This window comes from Phyllobates terribilis, unplaced genomic scaffold, assembly GCF_046119375.1.
Source record: "Phyllobates terribilis strain yellow unplaced genomic scaffold, ASM4611937v1 Scaffold_3__8_contigs__length_932513732, whole genome shotgun sequence".
Taxonomy (NCBI): domain Eukaryota; kingdom Metazoa; phylum Chordata; class Amphibia; order Anura; family Dendrobatidae; genus Phyllobates; species Phyllobates terribilis.
This window is the reverse complement of record NW_027362763.1, coordinates 8126968-8153011: the sequence shown is the minus strand read 5'-3', so window position 1 is coordinate 8153011 and position 26044 is coordinate 8126968. Positions and strand designations below refer to the sequence as shown.

At 45.8% G+C, this 26044-nt stretch overlaps 2 non-coding genes across 2 annotated transcripts; both read left to right on the top strand.

The window, feature by feature from the left end:
* Positions 1-14264: 14264 nt before the first annotated feature.
* Positions 14265-14346, top strand: TRNAS-AGA (transfer RNA serine (anticodon AGA)). Its single transcript has one exon. It is a non-coding gene; the product is annotated as a tRNA-Ser (tRNA).
* A 5327-nt stretch (positions 14347-19673) lies between these two features.
* Positions 19674-19747, top strand: TRNAN-GUU (transfer RNA asparagine (anticodon GUU)). The gene has a single exon. It is a non-coding gene; the product is annotated as a tRNA-Asn (tRNA).
* Positions 19748-26044: the final 6297 nt, after the last annotated feature.

Sequence of the window (26044 nt, the reverse complement as noted above, 5' to 3'; positions counted from 1 at the left end):
AAAAATAAATCAGCGAAAGAAGCTTTGAAGGAATCAATCTCGCTACCTCTTGCATGCTAAGTAGAGATGAGCGTTGTTCTACTCGAACTGTTCGCCAATCTCAAATTCGAGCTGTTTTGGGCGGTGTTCGAGCCGGTCGGCGAACACGAACAATTTGAGAAAAATTTGGCTGTTCGAGGTTATGTTCGATAACTGTTCGTGCACCAAAATCATAACTGGATTTTTTCTCAGTAATGATGAAAATTAATGTTAATACGCAGTTTGAGTGTACAGCGGGGCGGGGGGAGGGGCAGGGGATGGATCTCTGCAGGAACAATGAAGATCTCCATTTTTTTTTCTCTTTCCCGCATTTGCAGTGGGGAGGTGCAATCTGTCAGCCTATCAGCAGCGCACACACGGAGCGAAGTGCTTTTTTTCACACAAGCAAGGGCATGTGTGATTGGCAGTGTATGTCACATGTCCTTGCCCTATAAGACCAAGCCATTTTCCCCGTCGCCACCATTTTCTCACTGCTGCAGCTGCGTGTTAGACGGCACCGCTGTTGCTGTGTGCGCTATACCTTGTTAATTTCAAGCCAATTTTCGCACAAATATACAGATAGCTTGGGAGTAGGGAATAGTTGTGATTGCAGTCCTTTTAAGGACTAGGTTACAGCATTTCCTACGACTTTTATCAGGCAGGTCTGTGCTCTTAAATAGATAGATTGTGGGAGTAAAGACTAATTGTAATTGGAGTCCTTTTCAGGACTAGGTTACATCAGTTCCTTTCAGTTTTTGCCAGGCAGGTCTGTGCCAGTGTTGTGCAAGTTTTTTTCACAGCATTTGGCTGAATCTAGCAAAGCTAATCCTTTTTGGCCTATTGCAGAGTGTGTTAGTCAGTGGAGTAGCCTATCTGTGTTGCAAGATATACCACCTGTGTATAGAATACCAATTTTTTTACTGCACCTAGTGAAGTAAAATCTTTTGGGCATAGCATCATTCTATTAGTCCATCTATACTGACCTCCATCAGGTTGCAAACTGAATATAATTTTTTTCTGCATCTAGCTCTGAAAAAATATTTGGGCTTCTAGCAGTGTGTGGGACTTGGTCTATTAGTCCATCTATACTGACCTCCATCAGGTTGCAAATTAAAAATAATTTTTTTCTTCATTTAGCTCTGAAAAAATATTTGGGCTTCTAGCAGTGTGTGGGACTTGTTCTATTAGTCCTTCTATACTGACCTCCAGCAGGTTGCAAATTGAATATAATTTTTTTCTGCATCTAGCTCTGAAAAAATATTTGGGCTTCTAGCGGTGTGTGGGACTTGGTCTATTAGTCCATCTATACTGACCTCCATCAGGTTGCAAATTAAAAATAATTTTTTTCTGCATCTAGCTCTGAAAAAATATTTGGGCTTCTAGCAGTGTGTGGGACTTGGTCTATTAGTCCATCTATACTGACCTCCATCAGGTTGCAAATTAAAAATAATTTTTTTCTTCATTTATCTCTGAAAAAATATTTGGGCTTCTAGCAGCGTGTGGGACTTGTTCTATTAGTCCATCTATACTGACCTCCATCAGGTTGCAAATTAAAAATAATTTTTTTCTGCATCTAGCTCTGAAAAAATATTTGGGCTTCTAGCAGTGTGTGGGACTTGGTCTATTAGTCCATCTATACTGACCTCCATCAGGTTGCAAATTAAAAATTATTTTTTTCTGCATCTAGCTCTGAAAAAATATTTGGGCTTCTAGCAGTGTGTGGGACTTGGTCTATTAGTCCATCTATACTGACCTCCATCAGGTTGCAAATTGAATAAAAAAATTTTCTGCATCTAGCTCTGAAAAAATATTTGGGCTTCTAGCGGTGTGTGGGACTTGGTCTATTAGTCCATCTATACTGACCTCCATCAGGTTGCAAATTAAAAATAATTTTTTTCTTCATTTAGCTCTGAAAAAATATTTGGGCTTCTAGCAGTGTGTGGGACTTGTTCTATTAGTCCTTCTATACTGACGTCCAGCAGGTTGCAAATTGAATATAATTTTTTTCTGCATCTAGCTCTGAAAAAATATTTGGGCTTCTAGCGGTGTGTGGGACTTGGTCTATTAGTCCATCTATACTGACCTCCATCAGGTTGCAAATTGAATAAAAAAATTTTCTGCATCTAGCTCTGAAAAAATATTTGGGCTTCTAGCGGTGTGTGGGACTTGGTCTATTAGTCCATCTATACTGACCTCCATCAGGTTGCAAATTAAAAATAATTTTTTTCTGCATCTAACCCAGCCAATAGTTTTGGCCTAATACCACAGTTTGGCCACTCAGCTCTGCTCGGTTACCATCCATTGTTTTTTTGTGCAAACAACTCAAGAGTTGTGAATTAGTTAACCACCAAAATGAGTGGAAAAAGGCCTGCTGCTGGTGGAAAGGGGAATAGGCGTGTTGGGAAGGGGAAAAAAGGTTGTGTCCGTGAGGTAGGTGCAGAAGAAAGACCATCTTCCAGCCAAACTAAAATGTCTACTTCTTTTAGCGGACAATGTGATAAGATCCCTTTCTTACGGCTACGCCAATCGCTACAAATTCCAGATGAGGCACAAAAACAGCAGGTGCTTCAACGGATATCAAGTGCTCCTTTAAGTGGGCTCTCCTCCACATCAACTTCAACATCACAAATACTCCAGTCCTCAAAGGTGTCACCCAAATCGCACTTGCTTCCTCACAGCTCCCAAATCTCCAGCTGCCCGTCTGAGTATGAGGTAGAACAGATGGTTGAGTCTGCAGAGCTGTTTACTCATACTATAGCCTGGGAATCAGAGGTCGACTCCAGCGCTTCTGTGAATCCAGACGAGGAAATGATCTGCACTGATGCCCAGAATCTTTATGAGTCGGATCCAGGACCAGACGCAGAAGGTTCTGACCATAATGTAGACCCTCATTCCCAAACTGTAACTCCTGTTGGTGGAGACAATGAGGAAGACGATGATAAGACTCAAATACCTGATTGGAGCGACAACTTTAGTTTTTTGTCAGGGCAGGAACAGGTTGGCTCTGAGGACGACGGGTGTGATAACGCACAGGGTGATGATGATGAGGTCGGAGATCCCACTTACTGTCAACCCACAGTCAGCCAAGAGATGAGGTCAGCAGAGGAGGTGGAGGAAGATGCTAGTGACGACGAGGTCAGGTTGCGCCTTCCTGGACAGAGACGTAGTACTGGAAGCACGTCAACAACTGCATCCTCAAACACAACTCTGCCTCTCACCACAAGTCGTGGTGGCTCTTCAGGTCGCATGGGTGCTAAGCCTTGCATAGCCTGGGCATTTTTTCAGATCGATAAAGATGACCCAACTCGTGTTATCTGTAACATTTGTCAGCAAAAGCTAAGTAGAGGCCAAAAAATACATAGTTTGAGTACTTCATGCATGAACCGGCACATGGACATGAAGCATAAGTTGCAGTGGGAAGCTCAGTGTGCTACAATGCGGTCTAGCCGGCCGGGCCAACCACCGTCTGCCATATCTTGTGCATCCGCGGCCTCTTCATCCTCTGTGACTGGGGGGACAGCAGTCACACCTGTTTTGGGGCGCAGACCTGCCACATCTTTACCCGCAACAGCCAGCGTGATTGGCAGGTCATCATTTTCTTTGGAGGTGGTAACACCAGCTGGTCTTGAGCGCTGTCCGACATCGATAGCACCACCTTTGGATCAAGGCAACCTAACATGTCCGCCTGCATCTTCCTCACAGACCGGCAGTTTGCCGGGGACACCCTTATCAACCCCGTCTAAGCACAATAGCCAGCCCTCGGTCCCTCAGATGTGGACAAGTAAAAGACCATTTCCTCCTAGCCATGAGAAAGCTAAGAGGTTGAATTTCACCATCTGCAAGCTCTTGGCTACAGAAATGCTGCCTTTCCGCCTGGTGGACACAGAGGATTTTCGAGACCTTATGTCCGTCGCAGTGCCCCAGTACCAGATGCCCAGTCGGCACTACTTCTCAAAGAAAGGTGTGCCTGCGCTCCACCAGCATGTCGCACACAACATCACCGCTTCTTTGAGAAACTCTGTGTGTGACAGGGTGCATTTCACCACAGACACTTGGACGAGTAGGCATGGACAGGGGCGTTACATGTCGCTGACTGGGCACTGGGTAACTATGGTGACAGCAGGACAAGGGGCTGCTGTCCAAGTCTTGCCGTCCCCACGAGTTGTGCGTCAATCCTCTTTATGTCATTTTTCCTCCACTGCTTCTGCCTCCTCAACCTCCTCTCGGTCTTCCACCTGCACCCAAAGCCTGTCTGGTCATGCCACAAGCTTTCTAACTGCGCAGAAGGGATCCTGCACACCTCCTTACTATGCTGGCAGTAGGGCTCAACGTCATCAGGCGGTTTTTACATTGAAATGTCTGGGAAATGTGAGTCACACAGCTGAGGAGTTGTGGTCAGCTCTGGAGAACCAATTTCATGAATGGTTGTCTCCACTGGACCTGAAACCAGGGAAGGCCGTGTGCGACAATGCTGCAAACCTGGGTGCGGCCCTTCGCCGGGGCAATGTCACACACGTGCCTTGTATGGCTCACGTGTTGAACCTGGTTGTCCAGCAATTTTTAGCCCACTATCCCAGACTAGATGGCCTTCTGCAGAGGGCACGGTCGCTGTGTGCTCACTTCCGCCGTTCGCATCCCGCAGCTCAGCGACTTACATCTCTACAGAAGTCGTTGGGCCTGCCACTTCACCGGCTAAAATGCGATGTGCCTACCCGGTGGAATTCAACTCTGCACATGTTGCAGCGAATGTGGCAGCACCGACAAGCCCTGGTGCAATACGTTCTGACGTATAGCCTGGGCCAACAAGATTCAGAGGTGGGGCAAATCACGCTGGAGGAGTGGTCTCAGATCAGGGACCTATGCACCCTTCTGCACAGTTTTGAAATGGCGACGAAGATGTTTAGTGCTGACGATGCCATTATCAGCATGACTATTCCGGTGATTTACATGCTGGAGCACATGTTAAACAGAATTCGGAGTCAGGTGGTGGCACAAGAGGAGGTGGAGGAAGTAGAGGAGGAGGAGTTGTATGCGGAAGGGCTAACATCTGCAAGGTCCAGACGGTCGGCAGCACCAGGGCGGCAGGCATGTGAGGGTGGGGGAGATGATTTTACCAGGGCGCATGGTAGCAGCCAAACTAGTGAGGAAGGTGCAGGAGCCCAGGAAGAAGTGGAGGACGAACTGATGGAAGACTCATGAGATGAGGGAGACCTTGATCACATTTCTGTTGTGCGAGGTTGGGGGGAGAGGACAGAGGAAGGAAGCATGATTGTTACCTCGCCACCAACACAACAGGGACTTGGTGCTCCTGGATGCGCAACACACATGAGTGCCTTCTTGCTGCACTACCTGCAACATGACCCTCGAATTGTGAGAATTAGAAATAATCCTGACTACTGGGTTGCCACACTGTTAGATCCCCGGTACAAAAGTAAATTTGCAGAAATTATTCCTGCCATAGAAAGGGATGCACGCATGCAGGAGTATCAGCAGAGACTGTTGCAGAATCTTACATGTGCTTTTCCACAAAATACCAGTGGTGCACGTAGTGAATCTCACAGTTCCAACTTGCCAACCGTGGGACCGTCAAGTGTTCAGCACTCAAACCGTAACAGAACCACAGTATCTGCTGGTAACATCAATTTTGCGGAATCATTTCACCACTTTTTTAGCCCATCCTTTGCAAGGCCACAGGAGACAAGAAGTCTGACACATAGTCAACGCCTAGAGACGATGGTACAGGAGTATCTCCAAGTAAACATTGAAGCCACGACTGTGTCACTGGACCCTTGCTCTTTTTGGGCTTCCAATCTGGATAAATGGCCGGAGCTAGCCACTTACGCCTTGGAGATCTTGTCATGCCCCGCAGCCAGCGTTCTGTCTGAACGTGTGTTCAGCGCTGCTGGTGGTGTGCTGTCAGATAAGCGCACGCGGCTCTCCACTGATAATGTAGACAGACTCACGTTCATAAAGATGAACAAATCATGGATCCGAAACGACTTTTCTACCCCTGTGTCATCCTGGGGAGAGTAAAAGCTTGATGATTGGTTAAAATCACCCTACCAACCGTTTTAAGCTTTCAAATTACTAATCATGTTTATCTGTATCTTGACTGGAAAATAATTTGGGCTTTGTAGCAGTGTGCAGCACTGATCCTATTAGGCCATCTATAATAAGCTTCACCAGATTTAAAATTAAAAATAATTTTTAGCTGCATCTAGCCCGGAAAATAATTTTGGGGCTCCGAGATGCGCAAGACACATAAGTGCCTTCTTGCTGCACTACCTGCAGCATGACCCTCATATTGTCAGAATTCGAAGTAATCATGACTACTGGGTTGCCACACTCTTAGATCCCCCAAACTTTTCGATCAACCTTTTCATTTTAATAAAGACCAAAAAAATGGTCATTTTTGAAATTATAAGCATTAGCAGGTTGTTAGAAACTGAAATCAAACAGTTTTCAACTCAAAACTTTATTCTAGGTGATGTTACATTTTCACATAGGACCCCTTGTTCGAAAGGAGCTTCTGAACTCTCTCGTCCATTGAATTTGTCAGGTTTTGGATGGTTTCTGCTTCAATTGTTTTGCATGAGGACAGAATACCCTCCCAGAGCTGTTGCTTAGATGTGAACTGCCTCCCGCCATCATAGACACTCCTTTTAATGATGCTCCAAAGGTTCTGAATGGGGTAGAGGTCAGGGGAGCATGGGGGTCACACCATAAGTTTGTCCCCTTTTATGCCCATATCAGCCAGAGATGCAGATGTTTTATGTGCAGCATGAGATGGTGCATTATCATGCAGAAAAATGATCTTGCTGTGAAATACACGGTTCTTCTTCTTGAACCATGGCAGGAAGTGCTGTTTGAGAAAATCCACATACATTATGGAGTTCATCTTTAGCGCCTTCAGGGATCCTAAAGGGGCCGACAATCTCTCTCCCCATGATTCCAGCCCAAAACATTACTCCACCTCCTCCTTGTTGGCGCTGTAGCCGTGTTTGCGTGGGGTGTCCATCAACCAGCCATCCTCCACTCCATTCATCTGGACCATCGAGCGCTGCACGGCACTCATCCGTGAACAAAACAGTTTTGAAATCAGTCTTCATGTAATATTTGGCCCACTGGAGCCGTTTCTGCTTGTGTGAAGTGGATAGAGGAGGTCGACAGGATGGCGTATGCACAGCTGCAAACCTCTGAAGGACCCTGCATCTTGTTGTTCGGGGGACGTTGGAGGCACAAGCAGCTTCAAAAACTTGTCTGCTGCTATGACAAGGCTTTTTTGCCGCTGCTCTTTCAACCTGACGTAATTGCCTGTAGGAAAGAGTCCTCAATTTGCCCTTATCAGCACGCACACGTGTGTACTGTGAATCAGCTACATACTTCTTGATTGCCAAGACACTTCATCCTGATCATCGCACAATGTTGATTGTAGTCATGCCTTGACCTAAACACTCCACAATTTGTTGCTTCTCAGCAGCCGACACATCCTTTTTCTTTCCCATTTTGGCAGAAAATGTAGGCTGCTTAATAATGTGAGAGAGCCTTCTTAAGTAGTCTTGCCTTTCATTGGACACACCTGCCAAACTAATTAGCACAGGTGTCTGCAATTGCTTACAGTGATATAAAGAGCCCTGACACACATCACCATCAATGAGTTTAACTGACAAACAAACAAATTCTTCCCTTATCACTCCTAAACACTTTTTGCATAATAATTTGGAACGCGGTGTACATGTGCTTTTCCACAAAACACCAGTGGTTCACGTAGTGAATCTTACAGTTCTAACTTGCCAACCGTGGTCTGTATGGAATTGTTCAATAAAGGGCCCAAAATTAAGATAACATAGATGGGAGAGGTCTCTATGAATAGGAATTCCTAAGTATTTGATACCCTGTGAGGGCCAGGCAAAGGGAAAGTTGGACTGGATGGAATCCTATATGGATTTAGGGAGGGAGACATCGAGGGCCTCAGACTTCGCTGCATTGATTTTAAAATTTGACCATGTAACAAAGTGATCTATTTCAGCCATAACAGCAGGGATGGATATATGTGATTGAGTGATATATACTAGGACATCATCAGCAAATAGAGAGCACTTGTACTCGGTGCCTCCCACCTCAATCCACCTAATATTGGGGTTATGGCGAATTGATGAGAGCAGGTGCTCCGTCACTAGGATGTATAAGAGAGGGGACAGAGGACATCCCTGCCTTGTCCCATTGGTGATTGTGAAAGGTGATGAAAATGTTCTGACGCACCCCCTGGGCCTTGGGACACCCGGAGCCGGACCCTTTTTGGTGGATGCTGGTGGTTGTAGTCTTCGTGGCGGCGATCCGGTTCCGTGGCTCAGGGCGGTCAAACCAGTGGCGGAACTATTTATGTGGTTTTGATGTTTAAATGTCCGACTACGCCACCCGTGGATTGCGGTCAGAGTGAACCGCCGCTACAGGGCAGACCGCTAAGGCTGGTGTTGTGGGTGCAGCAGAGCGTAGCATAACTCCCCACGGGAGGAGTATAGCCTCAGGGCAGTGTATGCGGAGGATGGGGGTGATGGTGCAGGGCAGCAGCAGTAACGACACGGAGTCAGTGATGCAGTTCAGGGCCTTTACTCACAGTTCTTATTATCCAGACCACGCCTGCAGGTAACGGCTGCCCACGTCGTACTGTGCTCACCAGGTGAGGGGCTCAGACAACTCCCAGATAACTTTGGAGCGCTTCACAGGACCCCCTTTGTGTGTCCTTTGTCTGGCCTTTCTTACCAACACTTCTGTCCGGCTGCCTCGGGCCTCCTCTTGGTAAACTTGGCGCCAGTTTCCCTGACCCTATGTGGTGCCTTCCTAGCGGGTGGAGCAAGGGGCTGCGCCACATAAAATGTCAGAGCCTCCGGTTTCTAGCTGAGGGTCGTTTCCTGCCTCCACTAGTTCGGGGACCGGTCTCCCCCTTTGGCCTGACCCCTCCACGCAGGTGGATTCGGGCGTGCGGTGGCGACTCGCCCGTCCGCACCCCTGGGATCCCTTCATTCCTCGTTCCTGGAGCCTTCTCCGCTCCTCTTCCTTCCTTCTCCCTCTTGCAGGCCTGGGCCTCTGTTACTAGGCCCGCCTCCGGAGCAGAGCTCATGCAGAGCCCCTGCTCCCTGCCACTTCTGCTCAGACTTCTCTGCACTGAACTAAGATGGTGCCCACCTTTTATACTCCCTTCTCAATGCACCCAGGAACTGCTTCCTCCCTGCTCCTGCACTGCAGGGTTCCCCTTCCTCAGTGTTCCCTCCCCCCACTCCAGCCAGGGACAGGGACTGTCGTGCCCATCTCAGAGGCATATTGGTCGCCCTGCCCCACGGCAATGTGGTGTAATGCATGCAGGTGTCGGGTCCTGATCCACACTCCATCCTTATCTGAGAGTGAGATATCACACCTCTGGGTGAGGTGCAATACGTCTGTAGCAACCGAGCCCTCGGTGCTACAGTTCCATTTATCTTCAGCCTAGGTGACGTATTGTGATACAGGGCCGTGATTTTGGCTATAAAAGGGTCCCCTAGACCCCTACCCCAAGCTTTTTAAGAGAATCATATATGGCGTGCCAGGAGACTCTATGGAATGCTTTCTCAGCATCCAACGAGAGTATCTACTTACAAATTTTTAACTGCATCTAGCCCAGGAAATACTTTGTGCCTAGTAGCAGTGTCTGCTAGTCAGCGGATTATCCCGGCTGTTAAGCAAGCTACACCACCTGTAGTTTGGACACTTAATTTTTTCAAAGGAAATGCTTCGGGACCACGGGATACTTAGTGAAGAGCATCAGGAGGCACCCCAAGGCATAGGGGCTGGGACTGGCACTAGGATGCCTTGCGGTGGACAGCCGAGCTCGATCCTTATAAAAGCTTTTTAACTGCAGCAGCTTTAGTGGACGCTACTGGAGCTGGAATTACGCGGCTACTGGCATGAGACTTGCCCTCCAATAGATCCCTGTAAATGGATTTAAAGTGTATTCATTCAAATTAGAGGGACAATTTAAATTAAAAAGCTTAGAGCTGCCTCCACCACAGGGGGGCTCTCTCGACCCACCAGCGGACAGGCACCAGTATTGGGAGAGGGGGGCTGGCCGTCAGGGTTCACCGCGGCTCTGGCACAAACCCGGCGACACGGAGGTGGCACGGGCAGGAGCGGACTGGCCGTCTCGGCTTCTCACTTTTTGGATTTTAGAAGGGCATGACATGCCTATATCTGTGTCTCCCCCTCCTTTTACTCCTCCACCTCTTTTCTTTTCGCATGACTATATGTACTTGTCACTTTTCCATGTGTTAGTTGTGTCTTCTGAGCAGTTTGTCAGCTTTTGGACACCTTTGAAGGTGTTTTCTATGTGTTTCTATGTGTTTTTGTTTGCCTGCCATTGGTTTTAACGGTGTTCGAAGGTGTTCGACGAACAGTTCGACGAACAGTTCGGCGAACACACGGGTGTTCGACGAACCGAACCGAACTCGAACACTACGGGGGTGGCTCAACACTAATGCTAAGCCATTAATAAACATAAATGCTAATATACGATGGTCCCCAGCACTTATATACTTCTTTATGTGTTCTATTCTATACTGGAGTAGACACGCTGCCGGATTTTCGAGGACACATCTTGCAGCAATAATGCTACCATTGTACTGACACCCATCATCTGCCAACTTAGTAAACTTGTTGGGGTGCCATCACAGGACGAGCCTCCCTGACACTCTGACTTCTGTCACCCAGCTAGCTGCCTCACTGTCCTGCAGCTCCGTGCTACCATCCTCCCCCACATCTATCCCCGCGAGCACCTGCTCATTGAGGAGCAAACTCCTTTCCATAATGTCTATGGTTCTCAATGTTGCCAGCTCTTCATTTATACCTGGTGGTATAAATGATGGTGATGGTCAGTGTGAAAGGGAGACATTATGTAAAGACTGTAAAGGGGGATACTATGGAGAGGAGCAATATGGGGGTACATTATATAGAGTGTTATTGAGGGGGGGGGCATTATGGTGAGGGGCAGTGTGGGGGGACGTTATGGAGAGGGGCAGTATGAGGGACATTATATAAAGGGGCAGTATGCTGAGGACATTATTGAGAGCGGCAGTGTGTTGGGGACATTATGGAGAGCGGCAGTGTGGGGGACTATTATGGAGGCATTGTTGTGGGGATGTTTTGTGCAGGAAGCACTGTGAGGGGCAATTATTTATTCAGGGGCACAGCATAGGAGACATCTTTATTTATATGGCAGTATAATGATACTTTTATTTTTAAGGGCACCATGTCGGGATGTGCTGCTGAAGATGGAGAAGAGGCAAGTCTGCAGAGATGAGCTCTGGGTGTGGAGTCTCATCATGACATCTGTGCTACATGGAGACGAAAGTGATGGGAACAAGTTCAATCAGGGAAGATGTCACCTATAAGGCACCTGGATGCAAATATTTGTTTTTGTGATACTGATTACGTCTCATCAATACTGTGATTCTTTCATGGTCTGCAGTCTGATGATTGCTGGTAACAATAACTCCCAGTATCTCATTAACATTGTTGAGGACATAATGAGAATAGTAGGTTCATGTGATACAATTATATATGGAGCTGACCTGACATTACAATTAATTTCTGTATTAAGCCTGATACTTTATACATATACTGATGGTGGTTCTGGCGCTGCACTAATATACTGAGGGTAGTTCTGGCACTGCAGTTATGTACTGCCGGTGATTCTGGTGCTGCATTTATTTACTGCCTGCTATTCTGGTGCTGCATCCATATTCTGACAGTGGTTCTGGCACTGCATTCATGTACTGCTGGTGGTTCTGGTGCTAAATTCATGTACTGATGGTGGCTCTGGTGCTGCGTATTCATTTACTGATGGTGGTTCTGGTGCTGCATTCATGTAGTGATGGTGGTACTGGAGCTGCATTTATGAACTGCTAGTGGTTCTGGTACAACATTATAGTACTGTCGGTGCTTCTGGTGCTGCATTTAAGTACTGCCTGTAGTTTTGGCACTTCATTCATGTAATGACTGTGGTTTTGGTGCTGCATTCATGTAGCAATCCATAATGTGCTTCATGGCAGTGTTAAAACTTAAAAATATTTCAAACTTAGAGATTTTAAATTGCAGAGGATTTGGCAAGTTTCTGCTCCAAAAACCCAGTTTAACACTGATTTTTTTTTAGACAAAACTCTCCAAATCCTCTTCAAATACTCAAAACTTGGTTCTGGTAATGTATTAATGTTCTGACTGTGGTTCTGGTGATGTATTCATTTACTTAAAGGGAATCTTTCACCACTTTGGAGTTATCAGACTTCTACTATGGCCATATAGAAAAGTAAATCTATACATACCTGTATGGCCCATAGCAGAGATCTGATTGCAGATAAAAGCACTTTATTCAATTCTGTTTTGTACAGGCTTGGCGTCCGGGGGACGCCAAGAAATCCCCGCCTATGTGCTTATTATTCCCCCAAATCCCCGCCTATGTGCTTATTATTCCCCCAAATCCCCGCCTATATGCTTAATTATCATATCATTATCTGTGACAGGCCCTGTGACGTGCAATGTGCTCCCTGACCTCCCGGGCATGCGCAAAGCGCCACTCACATAGAGTGCGCTTTGCTTCATCCCGGCCCCGTCTCTCTGTGCACTGTGCTGCAGGTTTCTATTGCGCAGGTCCCGGGGAGTCGCTGTCACTTTCCAGCGCCTGCGCAATAGAACCCTGCAGAGCAGTACACAGAGAGACAGGGCCGGAATTATGCAAAGCGCGCTCTATGTGAGCTCTATGTGAGCGGCGCTTTGCATATGCCCGGGAAGTCAGGGAGCACAGTGCACGTCACAGGAACCTGTGACCTGCAGGGGAGGGGGGGAATATAATAACTAAGCACATAGGTGGGGATTTGGGGGATTAATAAGCATATAGGTGGGTATTAGGGGGAATAATAAGCACATAGGCTGGGATTTAGGGGAATAATAAGCACATAAGCGGGGATTTGGGGGGATAATAAGCGCATAGGTGGGGATTTAGGGGAATAATAAGCACATAGGCGGGGATTTGGGGGGATAATAAGCGCATAGGTGGGGATTTGGGGGAATAACAAGCACATAGGCGGGGATTTAGGGGAATAATAAGCACATAGGCGGGGATTTGGGGGGATAATAAGCGCATAGGCAGGGATTTAGGGGAATAATAAGCACATAGGCAGGGATTTAGGGGAATAATAAGCACATAGGCGGGGATTTAAGGGAATAATAAGCACATAGGTGGGGATTTGGGGGAATAATAAGCACATAGGTGGGGATTTAGGGGAATAATAAGCACATAGGCGAGGATTTAGGGGAATAATAAGCACATAGGCAGGGATTTAGGGGAATAATAAACACATAGGCGGGGATTTAAGGAAATAATAAGCACATAGGTGGGGATTTGGGGGAATAATAAGCACATAGGTGGGGATTTGGGGGAATAATAAGCACATAGGCGGGGATTTAAGGGAATAATAAGCACATAGGTGGGGATTTGGGGGAATAATAAGCACATAGGTGGGGATTTAGGGGAATAATAAGCACATAGGCGGGGATTTAAGGGAATAATAAGCACATAGGCGGGGATTTAAGGGAATAATAAGCACATAGGTGGGGATTTGGGGGAATAATAAGCACATAGGTGGGGATTTAGGGGAATAATAAGCACATAGGCGGGGATTTAGGGGAATAATAAGCACATAGGCTGGGATTTCTTGGCGTTCCCCGGACACTAAGCCTGTACAAGACAGAATTGAATAAAGCCCTTTTCTCTGCAATCAGACCTCTGCTATGGGCCATACAGGTAAGTATAGATTTACTTTTCTATTCCCTGTATGGCCATAATAGAGGTCTGATAACTCCAAAGTGGAGACAGATTCCCTTAACACCTTAAAGGAAACTGGTCACGTCCTAGCTACTATCTACACTGCCCCCATAGCGTTGTTAGTAAAGCACTAACAACCTTTTTCATTAAAATTGGTGGTAATATAATGATTTTCTAACATTATATACACTTTGTCCTACCTGCTGTATTCATTCATAGTAGTGTGATCCTACTACTCAGTCATGGGCAGCCGGTAGGACCTCACGTGTAGGATCGATGTCTCCTCGTCGGAGCACATTGTGGAGTTGGGTGGTGACACTAATGTCTTCTCCTCAGAATAGAGAACGCTGTGTGTGTAGATAGTGAGCCGGTGACTCCACATCTGGTGTATGCATCTGTAGTCGTGGCCGAGTGGTTAAGGCGATGGACTAGAAATCCATTGGGGTCTCCCCGCGCAGGTTCAAATCCTGCCGACTACGTGGAAGATCTTTTTTTTTTTTTGTTTTTTTTTTAAAAATACAAATTTAATCTAAAATGGGAGGCCGTTGTATATACGAGGCTGTCGTAGGTGGACGGACTACTCCTGTCATTTCTATATGACTGACGGATCAGTAGTAAAAATCATTTTCTATACGATTATAGAAGTAATCCACCTCGCTAGTGCCACCTATAGGTGGATATCCTGTAAATCATCTAAAGAGACAGAAATTTGCAAGGCACGGGCCTTTAGGGCCACTAACAGGATCATTTTCTTCTTTATGGAGAGGATTTATCTTGGGTACATTACATAAAGACTTATTACCAACTAGATCCTCATAAGGAGAATCCGGAGCTTCCATGGATCCGGACGATCTCTGACTGTAGAAACCTCCCTCATCGGTGATTACTGTAATGTACTGATGTAACGTCCGCCATCAGGAGACGGGTCTGGAGACTTTATGGCAGGGTCTTAGTTATTTTCTTTGCCATGCTGTCCAGTTCTAGGATGCCCGGTGTTGTCTGTGTATGAAGATGCCGGTCCCACAATGGCTGATCCATGTTCATGATTCACATTAGTGATTGGTGTCATATTTGGATAGTTAGGAGGCCGACACCATCTGTTGGTGACCTGCAATAACATTCAATGGGGGTGTTGATGGGTTGACAGTGGGAGCCACCCCCTCTAACTGTTTTGGTGTTATGGTCGCTATTGGTTGTGGCATCTAAGGAAACAAAGAGGAGGAGCGGTGCGAGACCAAGAGCGTGATACTTACCTAACTCCTGTAGACAGTTTAAGGCCTTCGATATGACGACCAGTCGTGGCCATCACACCTAAAGAACACATCAAAACAGAAAGTATAGCCTGCCATTGGGTGACACGAGAGGTAAAAGTTGCAGTGAAAAGCAAGATCCTAAGCACGTGAGAGGAAATGGGATCGATACCTGCATCCTCCACCTTTTCTTCAAATGGAGGAACAGTTATAATTGAGTTATTCTTTTCATTTTTTAGTCCTGATCAAGTAATCCCCCTGTTTAAACTGTATTACAGTATGAGGAGACCATCAATGGATAACTACGAGGTCCTACTGTACAGAAATCTACAACAGAAGAGTAACTGCTCCGAGAGGTGACGGCACCGAGATTGTACGGCCATTACTAATCACCAAGGAGCCGATAGAGCCGAGCACCACACTACTTATTACTTTCAAGTCTACAAAATTGTGGGAGAAATTCTGTCACAGGATAGAGATATCTTTGTACTGAGTTCACCAGTAGATAAAAAAATATTATGAATTGAGAGTCCTCAGTGGCTGATACCTTCTAATGTTGAACTGAAAAGATGGTGATAAACATCAGTTCTGGAGACTCCTCCGGTCTCTTCATCAGGCTCAGTATAATACAAAATTTGAAGGGTCACATATTTATACTCAACATAATACAGAATAATGCAGTAATAAGACAAGTGTCGTGAAGCAGATCGATCAATCTGAGAAGGGGAGAAGTAGATGTGGCAGTAAATAATGATTGAGCTCTGGTCCAGGTTTGTGATGACCCCACAAGGTCAGAGGTGCACATTTCTTAATTCATGTAAAAAGACATAAATCCATCCAATATCTGCTTTAGTATTCTGTGTCACCGGTCATCATAAGTTTGTACTCCCAGACTCTTCTGTCTCTGAGATTAACTAACAGGCCAGACAGAATAACTGAGGTGCAGGTCGGGGGGCACCTGGGAAATAGTGACCACAACATTATACAATTCCACATGTGCTTCAGTAGGGTGCCCAGCAAGGGAGTCACAAAAACACTGAACTTCAGGAGGGCAAAGTTTGATCAGCTAAGAGATGCCCTTCACCTTATAGACTGGGATAGTATCTTTAGTAATAGGAGCACGGATAGAAAATGGGAAATTTTCAAAACAGTCCTGCATAGTCACTGTAGAAGGTAGATACCTTATGGGAATAAAAGGGCTAGGAATAGGAGGAAGCCAATGTGGCTAAATAAGGAGGTCAAGAGGGCAATGAAAAACAAAAAAAGGGCTTTCGGTAAACTTAAACAAGAAGGCAGTGAGGAAGCGCTAATATCTTATAGGGAAAAAAACAAAATCTGTAAGAAACAAATAAGAATAGCAAAAGAGGAGACAGAGAGACTAATTGCCAAGGAAAGTAAAACCAATCCCAAACTGTTCTGTAACTCTATAAACAGTAAAAGGATTAAAACTGATGGAGTTGGCTCATTGAAAAATAACCTGGGTAAAATCATAGAGGGCGATGAGGGTAAAGCAAACCTACTCAATAGCTTCTTCTCCACTGTTTTCACAAAAGAAAACAATTTATCGGAGGAAATGCAGAGTGATAAAGTAAACCCTCCGCTAAATATCACCCACCTAACCCAGGAGGAAGTTCAGATACGCCTAAATAATATCAAAATAGACAAGTCACCAGGCCCAGATGGCATACACCCCCGGGTACTAAAAGAATTAAGTAATGTGATAGACAGGCCGCTGTATCTTATATTCAAGCACTCTTTATGGACAGGGACTGTCCCACTAGACTGGCGCCAAGCAAATATGGTACCAATATTCAAAAAGGGGTCTAAAAGTGACCCTGGGAACTATAGACCAGTCAGCTTAACGTCTGTTGTGGGTAAATTGTTTGAAGGATTTCTTAGAGATGCTATTGTAGAATATCTTAATGATAATAACTGTCTAACTCCATATCAACATGGATTCATGAGGGATCGCTCCTGATGGCCTTCTACGAGGAGGTGAGCTCACAGCTGGACCGGGGAGAGTCAGTGGATGTTGTAGACCTTGACTTCTCCAAAGCGTTTGATACCGTGCCACACAAAATGTTGGTATATAAAATGAGAATGCTTGGTCTGGGGGATAATGTGTGCAAGTGGGTAAATAGCTGGCTGAGTGATAGAAAGCAGAGGGTGGTTATCAATGGAGTAAGCTCAGGGGGTGTCAAGGTTACTAGCGGGGGGCCTCAAGGGTCTGTCTTGGGCCCTATATTATTTAATATATTTATTAATGATCTAGTGGAAGGGTTGCATAGTAAAATAGCAATATTTGCAGATGATACTAAACTTTGTAAAGTTGTTAATACAGATGAGGATAGGGCACAGCTACAGGAGGATTTAGATAAATTGGGGAGTTGGGCCAAAAAATGGCAAATGGAGTTCAATGCCGATAAATGTAAGGTCATGCACATGGGAAAGAAAAACAGCAGTCACCCATACATATTAAATGGGAAACCGTTGGGGAAATCTGACATGGAGAAGGACCTGGGCGTCTTGGTTAACAGCAAATTAAATTGGAGTGCCCAGTGTCAGGCAGCAGCTGCGAAGGCAAATAGAGTCATGGCATGCATCAGTAGAGGAATAGGGGCATATGATGAGAACATTGTTCTTCCTCTGTATAAAGCGCTGGTAAGGCCGCACTTAGAATATTGTGCACAGTTCTGGGCTCCGGGGCTCAGGAAAGACATATTGGAGCTAGAGAGGGTACAAAGGAGGGCGACTAAGGTAATAAAGGGAATGGAGGGACTAGAATACCCAGAGAGGTTGTCAAAATTAGGCCTATTTACGTTGGAAAAGAGAAGGCTTAGGGGAGACCTCATAAACATGTATAAATACATCAGGGGGCAGTACAGAGATCTCTCCCATGACTTGTTTATACCAAGGATGGTGACAAAGACGAGGGGGCACACTATGCGTCTGGAGGAAAGGAGGTTCCTGCACCAGCATAGAAGGGGATTCTTTACGGTCAGAGCCGTGAGGCTCTGGAACTCTCTGGGAGAGGAAGTGGTGATGTCCAACTCACTTAATGAGTTCAAGAGAGGCCTGGACGCCTTTCTTGAGAACAATAAAATTACATCTTATGCTTAGTGACAGTTAATTAATCCAGGGATTTAATCTGACTGCCAGATTGGTGTCGGGAAGTGAATTTTTCCTCAATGATGTAAGTTGGCCTATACCGCATGTTTTTTTTTGCCTTCCCCTGGATCAACGCTGCGGAATAGCTGCAGTGCACTAGAAATAGGCTGAACTGGATGGACGCTTGTCTTTTTTCGGCCTTATAAACTATGTATCTATGTAACTATGTGTATTTTTCTTTCAATACCAGCAATTTCATGTCCATGATGCTATGATCAGGGCTACAGAAATCTTTAGCCACTGGTAATCTTTTTCCTTTAATCATTTGGCGATTTGCAATTGTAGTCACCTACCATCCAGATAGATGACTACTAGAGGGATCCAATGTCTTTCTTTAGTTTTGTAATGTAGGAGATGATTCCTTGATATTCTAGTGGCTTTTGAAATCTGGTTTTTAATTGTTGTTGGATGGTAGCCATGATTCAAAAGTGATATATAGGGTCTGGCAGGGCTGGACTGGCCCACCAGAGAACCGGAGAATCCTCCGGTGGGCCCTGGCTTCTCCTTTAGGAGAGTTCATAGTGCAAATCTTCCAGCTGCTATGGGGGCCTTGAGTGCGGGAGAAAGGAGGACCCTCAGAATCAAATCCTCTGGTGGGCCCAATGTTCTTCAGTCTGACACTGGGGTCTGAACCTATCTCATTGTATCTGATGGCTCAATGAGATTTTATGTGTTTGGGATGAAACCTGTCCGATGTAAAGTGAACCTGACAGCTGATACATAATGCCACGTTCGTGGCCACCGGCTGTATGATCTCAGCCAGGTATGTTTAACTCTAAAACGCTGCAGCATTTCAAACAAAAACATATTGTAATGGCCCCCGGGGTCCGAGCCGCGCTGTAGGAGATTGTCTTCAAACTGTTTTCCCATAGATCTTCATATATAAAATAAGATACAAGGAACAAAAAACACATCAAGCCCATAAAAGAAGATCACATAAAAGTTGTGATGGAGTTTTATAAGGTCGCAGACAATACGACAGTGATGAAATGTATTCAATACCGTTATATTGTTTTCTAGTTAATAACAATATTTATTCACATAATACAACTATAGATTTTCTCAGGAAACAATTGAAACTTAATTTCCGTTTCCAGGAATCGAACCCAAGACCGTCCATATGAAAACCCGACATCATCCAGTGTTATAAAACCCAAGAGAGGAGACACCGATACCTAAACGTAGAGACCTCCCAGGACATCGTCTGAGCGATCATAAGTCACTGGAATAAGAATGAGAATGTCTGAATGTAGAGGAAATTCCCAGGATTCTGTGGTGTCGTCCTCCGACCCAGGAGCTCAATAGTCACCATCAGCCACTAATGAGCAATGTGCACTGAGCGGAAATGTTGGTTATTTGCTGTTCAGGCAGAGCTGCTGAGCACAGGCGTCTCTGTGGCGCAATCGGTTAGTGCGTTCGGCTGTTAACCGAAAGGTTGGTGGTTCAAGCCCACCCAGGGACGTTGGTGTCTTTTGCTTGGACAGCTACCCAAATTGCTTTATGTTGTCAATTAATAATTTTCAAAATTCACGGATTCTATATAATTCGCATTTTTGGAATACAAGTAACGTGAACCCAGCAAAACAGCCCCTATAAGGTACAGATCTGTAATTAGTGTCCATCAGAAGAACTTCTCATGTAGTCAGCAGGATACAAACCTGCGTGTGGAGACTTTAACAGATTTATAGTCCTTTACCTCCACCAAGCGACCAAGCGACAAGGCTTCACTTGTCTCCTGGTAAATCATTCACAGAAAGTCACTTTTCTTTTTTGGCTTGTTCCATTCATTGGTATCTTATGCGCCAGTTTCTTCAGTGTCGCAGGCGGTTCTTACATTATGTTGCAAAATCATTTATTATTTTTCTCTTCTCTCTTTTATGAGTCTTTTTAGAGCAAAAAGTGACATGTTCGGCTAAAATGTCCCCAAACTTGCAGAAAAACTATAGACGTCCATAAATTCACTCCATGGGGAGACTGGAGAACATCTTCTAACAAAAATGTGTTGACTTTTTAAAAAGTGACAATTGGATGAGTCGAAAACATCTGGAACAGGGGTGGGGAACCTCAGGCCCGCGGGACATTTACAGCCCTCGATGACCTTTTATCTGCCCCCGGGTAGATATCCGGGGACCCCAGTACTTGGGGCTGGCAGCTGTATTGTGACGGTTAATGTCTCCTCGCTCGGTGAGCACGTGTACGCAGTCTTCACCGCCAAATGCTGAGGCGCGTGCAATGAAATATTACGTCCTGACACCAGCGCCGCGTCAGGACGGACTTAATTAGCGGGTAATTTATACGCCCCCCCGAAGGATGGTACAATGATCCACATGGCCCCTGGAAGAGAAAAGATTCCCCACCCCTGATGTAGAAACTCCAAACCTCGCCTACAATGGGGACCAGAAGAAAAAACAGGTGAACACAGAGGAAATAGACTTAAAAAAGGCTCAAAGTAAGTAATGACTGAGGTACAGCCGAAAAACACAATCATGAATCGAGGCCAAAGAGCTAAAAACATCATCTTCCGAAAAAGTCAAAAATGAGGAGGAAGAGAGGGAGGAAACTTCTGTCCGGATAATCCGCTGTAAGTGAAGAACCCTAATGACCCTAATAGAAGCCCTACTTCAGCAGAGCGGACAGCTAGGAGGGATCGTTAAGGAAAATTAATATTGTGGCTAATGTGACCCCACCAGTAATGTGGCTGCTTAATTCTGGTGATAATTATACCCTACTAACAATAAGTAATAGAATCAAACCAGTGACCTAAGGATGTCTGTGCCCCACTACAGTCCTCTGCTCTACCAGCTGAGCTATCAAAGGGTTGTGTACTGCAGCTCTCCTGCCGTCATCACCTCACTGCGTCTCCAGGTGTATGGGTCACATAATACTGGACATTTCTATAGCATGTTATACATGTACATTAATTACTGGTCAATAAGATTCTGACTGTGACAATAGTAAGGTAACAACCAAAAAAAGGAAAAGCATCTTCCCATACCGGGAGTCGAAACCAGGCCTCCCGGATGAAAACCAGGAATTCTAACTGCTAGACCATATGGCAGAGACGCAACAGTGAGACATTGGCGTTAGAATGATGGAAAGGAGCTAAGCAGCAAGTCCAGAAGTGATAGGGGAGAAAGAAAAGATTGTAGAATCTCCATCAAAAAAAGTACCTGAGCTGTATGTGAGCTGTATGGGAAATATCCTGGGAGCTTTCATGTACTTCCTCCAGGCAGAGCGATGGAAGCCAGAAAAAAACAACATCCCCCAGTCCAATCGTTGGTGGCATAGTGGTGAGCATAGCTGCCTTCCAAGCAGTTGACCCAGGTTCGATTGCTGGCCATCGCAGAACATTTTTTTTCTTAGCATTAACTACACTGCTTTAAAAAATGAAGGGAACACTTAAACAACAGAATATAACTCCAAGTAACTCAAACTTCTGTGAAATCAAACTGTTCACTTAGGAAGCAACACTGATTGACAATCAATTTCACATGCTGTTGTGCAAATGGAATAGACAATAGTTGGAAATTATTGGTAATTATCAAGACATCCTCAATAAAGGAGTGGTTCTGCAGGTGGGGACCACAGACCACATCTCAGTACCAATGCTTTCTGGCTGATGTTTTGGTCACTTTTGAATGTTGGTTGTGCTTTCACACTCGTGGTAGCATGAGACGGACTCTACAACCCACAGAAGTTGCTCAGGTAGTGCAGCTCATCCAGGATGGCACATCAATGCGAGTTTTGGCATGAAGGTTTGCTGTGTCTGTCAGCGTAGTGTCCAGAGGCTGTAGGCGGTACCAGGAGACAGGCCAGTACACCAGGAGACGTGGGGGGGGGCATAGGAGGGCAACAACCCAGCAACAGGACCACTACCTCCATCTTTGTGCAAGGAGGAACAGGAGGAGCACTGACAGAGCCCTGCAAAATGACTTCCAGCAGGCCACAAATGTGCATGTGTCTGCACAAACGGTTAGAAACCGACTCCATAAGGGTGGTATGAGGGTCCGACTTCCACAGATGGAGGTTGTGCTCACAGCCCAACACCATGCAGGATGCTTGGCATTTGCCACAGAACACCAGGATCGGCAAAGTCGCCATTGGCGCCCTGTGCTCTTCACAGATGAAAGCAGGTTCACACTGAGCACATGTGACAGACGTGACAGAGTCTGGAGACGCCGTGGAGAGCGATCTGCTGCCTGCAACATCCTTCAGCATGACCGGTTTGGCAGTGGGTCAGTAATGGTGTGGGGTGGCATTTCTTTGGGGGCCAGAGGTAGCCTGACTGCCATTAAGTACCGAGATGAGATCCTCAGACCCCTTGTGAGACCATATGCTGGTGCGGTTGGCACTGGGTTCCTCCTAATGCAGAACAATGCCAGACCTCATGTGGCTGGGGTGTGTCAGCAGTTCCTGCAAGATGAAGGCATTGAAGCTATGGACTGGCCCGCCCGTTCCCAAGACCTGAATCCGATTGAGCACAGCTGGGACATCATGTCTCACTCCATCCACCAACGTCACGTTGCACCACAGACTGTCCAGGAGTTGGCGGATGCTTTAGTCCAGGTCTGGGAGGAGATCCCACAGGAGACCATCCGCAACCTCATCAGGAGCATGCCCAGGGATTGTAGGGAGGTCATACAGGCACGTGGAGGCCACACACAATACTGAGCCTCATCAGGAGCATGCCCAGGCGTTGTAGGGAGGTCATACAGGCACGTGGAGGCCACACACAATACTGAGACTCATCAGGAGCATGCCCAGGCATTGTACGGAGGTCATACAGGCACGTGGAGGCCACACACAATGCTCAGCCTCATCAGGAGCATGCCCAGGCGTTGTAGGGAGGTCATACAGGCACGTGGAGGCCACACACAATACTCAGCCTCATCAGGAGCATGCCCAGGCGTTGTAGGGAGGTCATACAGGCACGTGGAGGCCACACACAATACTGAGACTCATCAGGAGCATGCCCAGGCGTTGTAGGGAGGTTATACAGGCACGTGGAGGTCACACACAATACTCAGCCTCATCAGGAGCATACCCAGGCGTTGTAGAGAGGTCATACAGGCACGTGGAGGCCACACACAATACTCAGCCTCATCAGGAGCATGCCCAGGCGTTGTAGGGAGGTTATACAGGCACGTGGAGGTCACACACAATACTCAGCCTCATCAGGAGCATACCCAGGCATGGTAGGGAGGTTATACAGCCACATGGAGGCCACACGCAAAACTCAGCCTCATTTTGACTCGTTTTAAGGACATTACATCACAGTTGGATCAGCCTGTAGTGTGTTTTTCCACTTTCATTTTGGGGGTGACTCCAAATCCAGGCCTCCATTTGTTAATAAATGTGATTTCCATTGATGATTTTTGTGTGATTTTGTTGTCAGCACATTCAGCTTCTACAGAACAAAGTATTCAATGAGGAGATTTCATTCATCAGATCTAGGAGGGGGGATTTCACTGTTCCCCTGTTTTTTTTGAGCTGTGTATAATAAATCCTCCTCCGAAAAATAGAGCTCGAGAGAAAACCTTCAGTCTCTTCTGTCACCAAATGTCAACTTTACTTCCACATCATTTTCTAATCCGCTTTTTATCTTCTTATGATGTTAGAAGGCTTAAAAGTTTTTATTTTTTCAATGAAATGTACAAAATTTACCAAACCTGTTTTTTTTTTGTGACAACTTGAGTCTTGAAGTAGTTTTAAGGGGTCTATATGTCATATTGTGCCCAAACAAGACCCCGTTTACAAAGCGACAACCCTTAAAGTTTTCAGACCACATTCAGGAATTGTATGAACCCTTCAGCTGCTTCATAGGAAAACAAAAGGAAAAAATGACATTTTATTTTTTTTCACTAAAATTTTACTTTAGCATCAAATTTTTCATTTTCACAGAGATAACAGGAAACAGTGGACCCCGCAATGTATTGAGCAATCTCCTGAGAACAGCAGGACCCCACATTTGGTCAGAAGCTACTGTTTGGCCAGACGGCAGGACGGGAAGGAGCGCTATTAGACCTTTGAAGCACAATTTTGACTGTAATAAATTGTGGACGTCATTTTGCATTTGCAGAGCCCCTAAGGACCAAAACAGCAGAAAACCCCCACAAGTGACTTCATTTTGAAACTTGACCCCTGAAAAATTCATCTATGGATCTGGTGAGCAACATGAACCCACAGGTGATTCACCAAAGATTTCTCCACATAAATCTTGCCTATCCCCAAATTTTTCATTTTCATTAAGTGTAATAGGAAAATATAGACCTCATAATTTGGTTTGCAATCACTCCTGAATGCAGTAATACCCCACATGTGATCAGACGCTACTGTCCGAGGACCCGGCCGGGCACAGATAGGAAGGAGCGCCATATTGGAGGGCAGATTTTGATTGAAAGGTCTCCATGTGACTTGTATCACTTGTCGATCCCCCAGGTGTCAGAACAGAAGAGACCTCCGATGAGTGACCCATAGTGATGAGCGAGCGTGCTCGTCACTACTCATTAATCGCCTGAACGTCTCATTGCTCGAGATGCTCGGTGCTCACCGAGTATTTCCGGGGTTGCTCGTCGGGAGCTCAGGTCCCCTCCCTGCATGTTTGGTGCTCATTACAGAGCCAATGAACATGCAGGGATTGCCTGCCACTCACTGTAATGCCGTAGCCATGTTGGTTGTGGGCATTACAATGATTGGCTGGCCGCACAGCGTCATCAGGTGTATATCAGACCTGGCGCCGCCATGCTCGTCACAGTCACTCCGGATCAGACAGTGTAGGGAGAGTTGCTGCTGCTGCTGCGTCAGGGAGAGATTTTTACCTGCATTTAGGCTGGGATCCCCCCACTATTATTTATTTCATCTACACTAACAGTCCCTGTAAGGACTAATTCTGATGGATATTTATCCCGCTGATAGCAGTAGTTAGGCAGAGTTTGTGGAGACCTCGTATAGTACAGAATAGAGGCCGCTGCACGTTCTTTCTGCTGCTGGATCTCCTATCCATAGCCCTAGATATCAGGCTGATAATATTCTTTTTGCTCTGAATCCTGATACTTTTGGTAAGCAGTAATATAATATTCCATTCATACTGCTCCATTTGCTAGTTAGCAGCATACAGCCAGATTTGGTTGATGTGACTGGCATTGCTGTATTGTGCTATTTCCGCCTGTCAACTGAAAATGCTGATTGTCTGACTCTTATCAGAATGAATAAATTCTGGATTGGAGCCGACATCTCATCAAAACTGGATGACATCAGCGGAACATAAACTGAAATACATTTTTTTTCTGGTCTATTCCCATGCACCCCTTCACACCCAGACATGGGTAGATGCTTCAGCATTTAGACTTTTTATGTCATCCTCCTCCATCTCCTTCTCCTCCACCACCATCTCAACAGGGTGACCATCATGCAACACCGCCATTAATTTTTTTAAGGGTGTTTAGGACGCTAGTAGGAACTATTATTAGAGGCCTACCTCTAACATTCTGTATAATATATATGCATACCCCCCAGGGGTCAATTTTTTTCAGCCCACGCACTTAGTGCATGGGCATTACCGGTCTAGGAGACCCCCTCGTTAATAATGGAAAAAAAATTTTACTGAGGCCCTCCACTACATCTCTACAAAGGGGTATTGGAGCGCGTCATAATTTTTGGCAGCCCTTGCACTTACTGCATACACATTAACAGTAATTTAGCAATAATTTACCGGATTTATAGCTTCAATCCGGAAAAAAACAGAAGCGACCAAGAAATT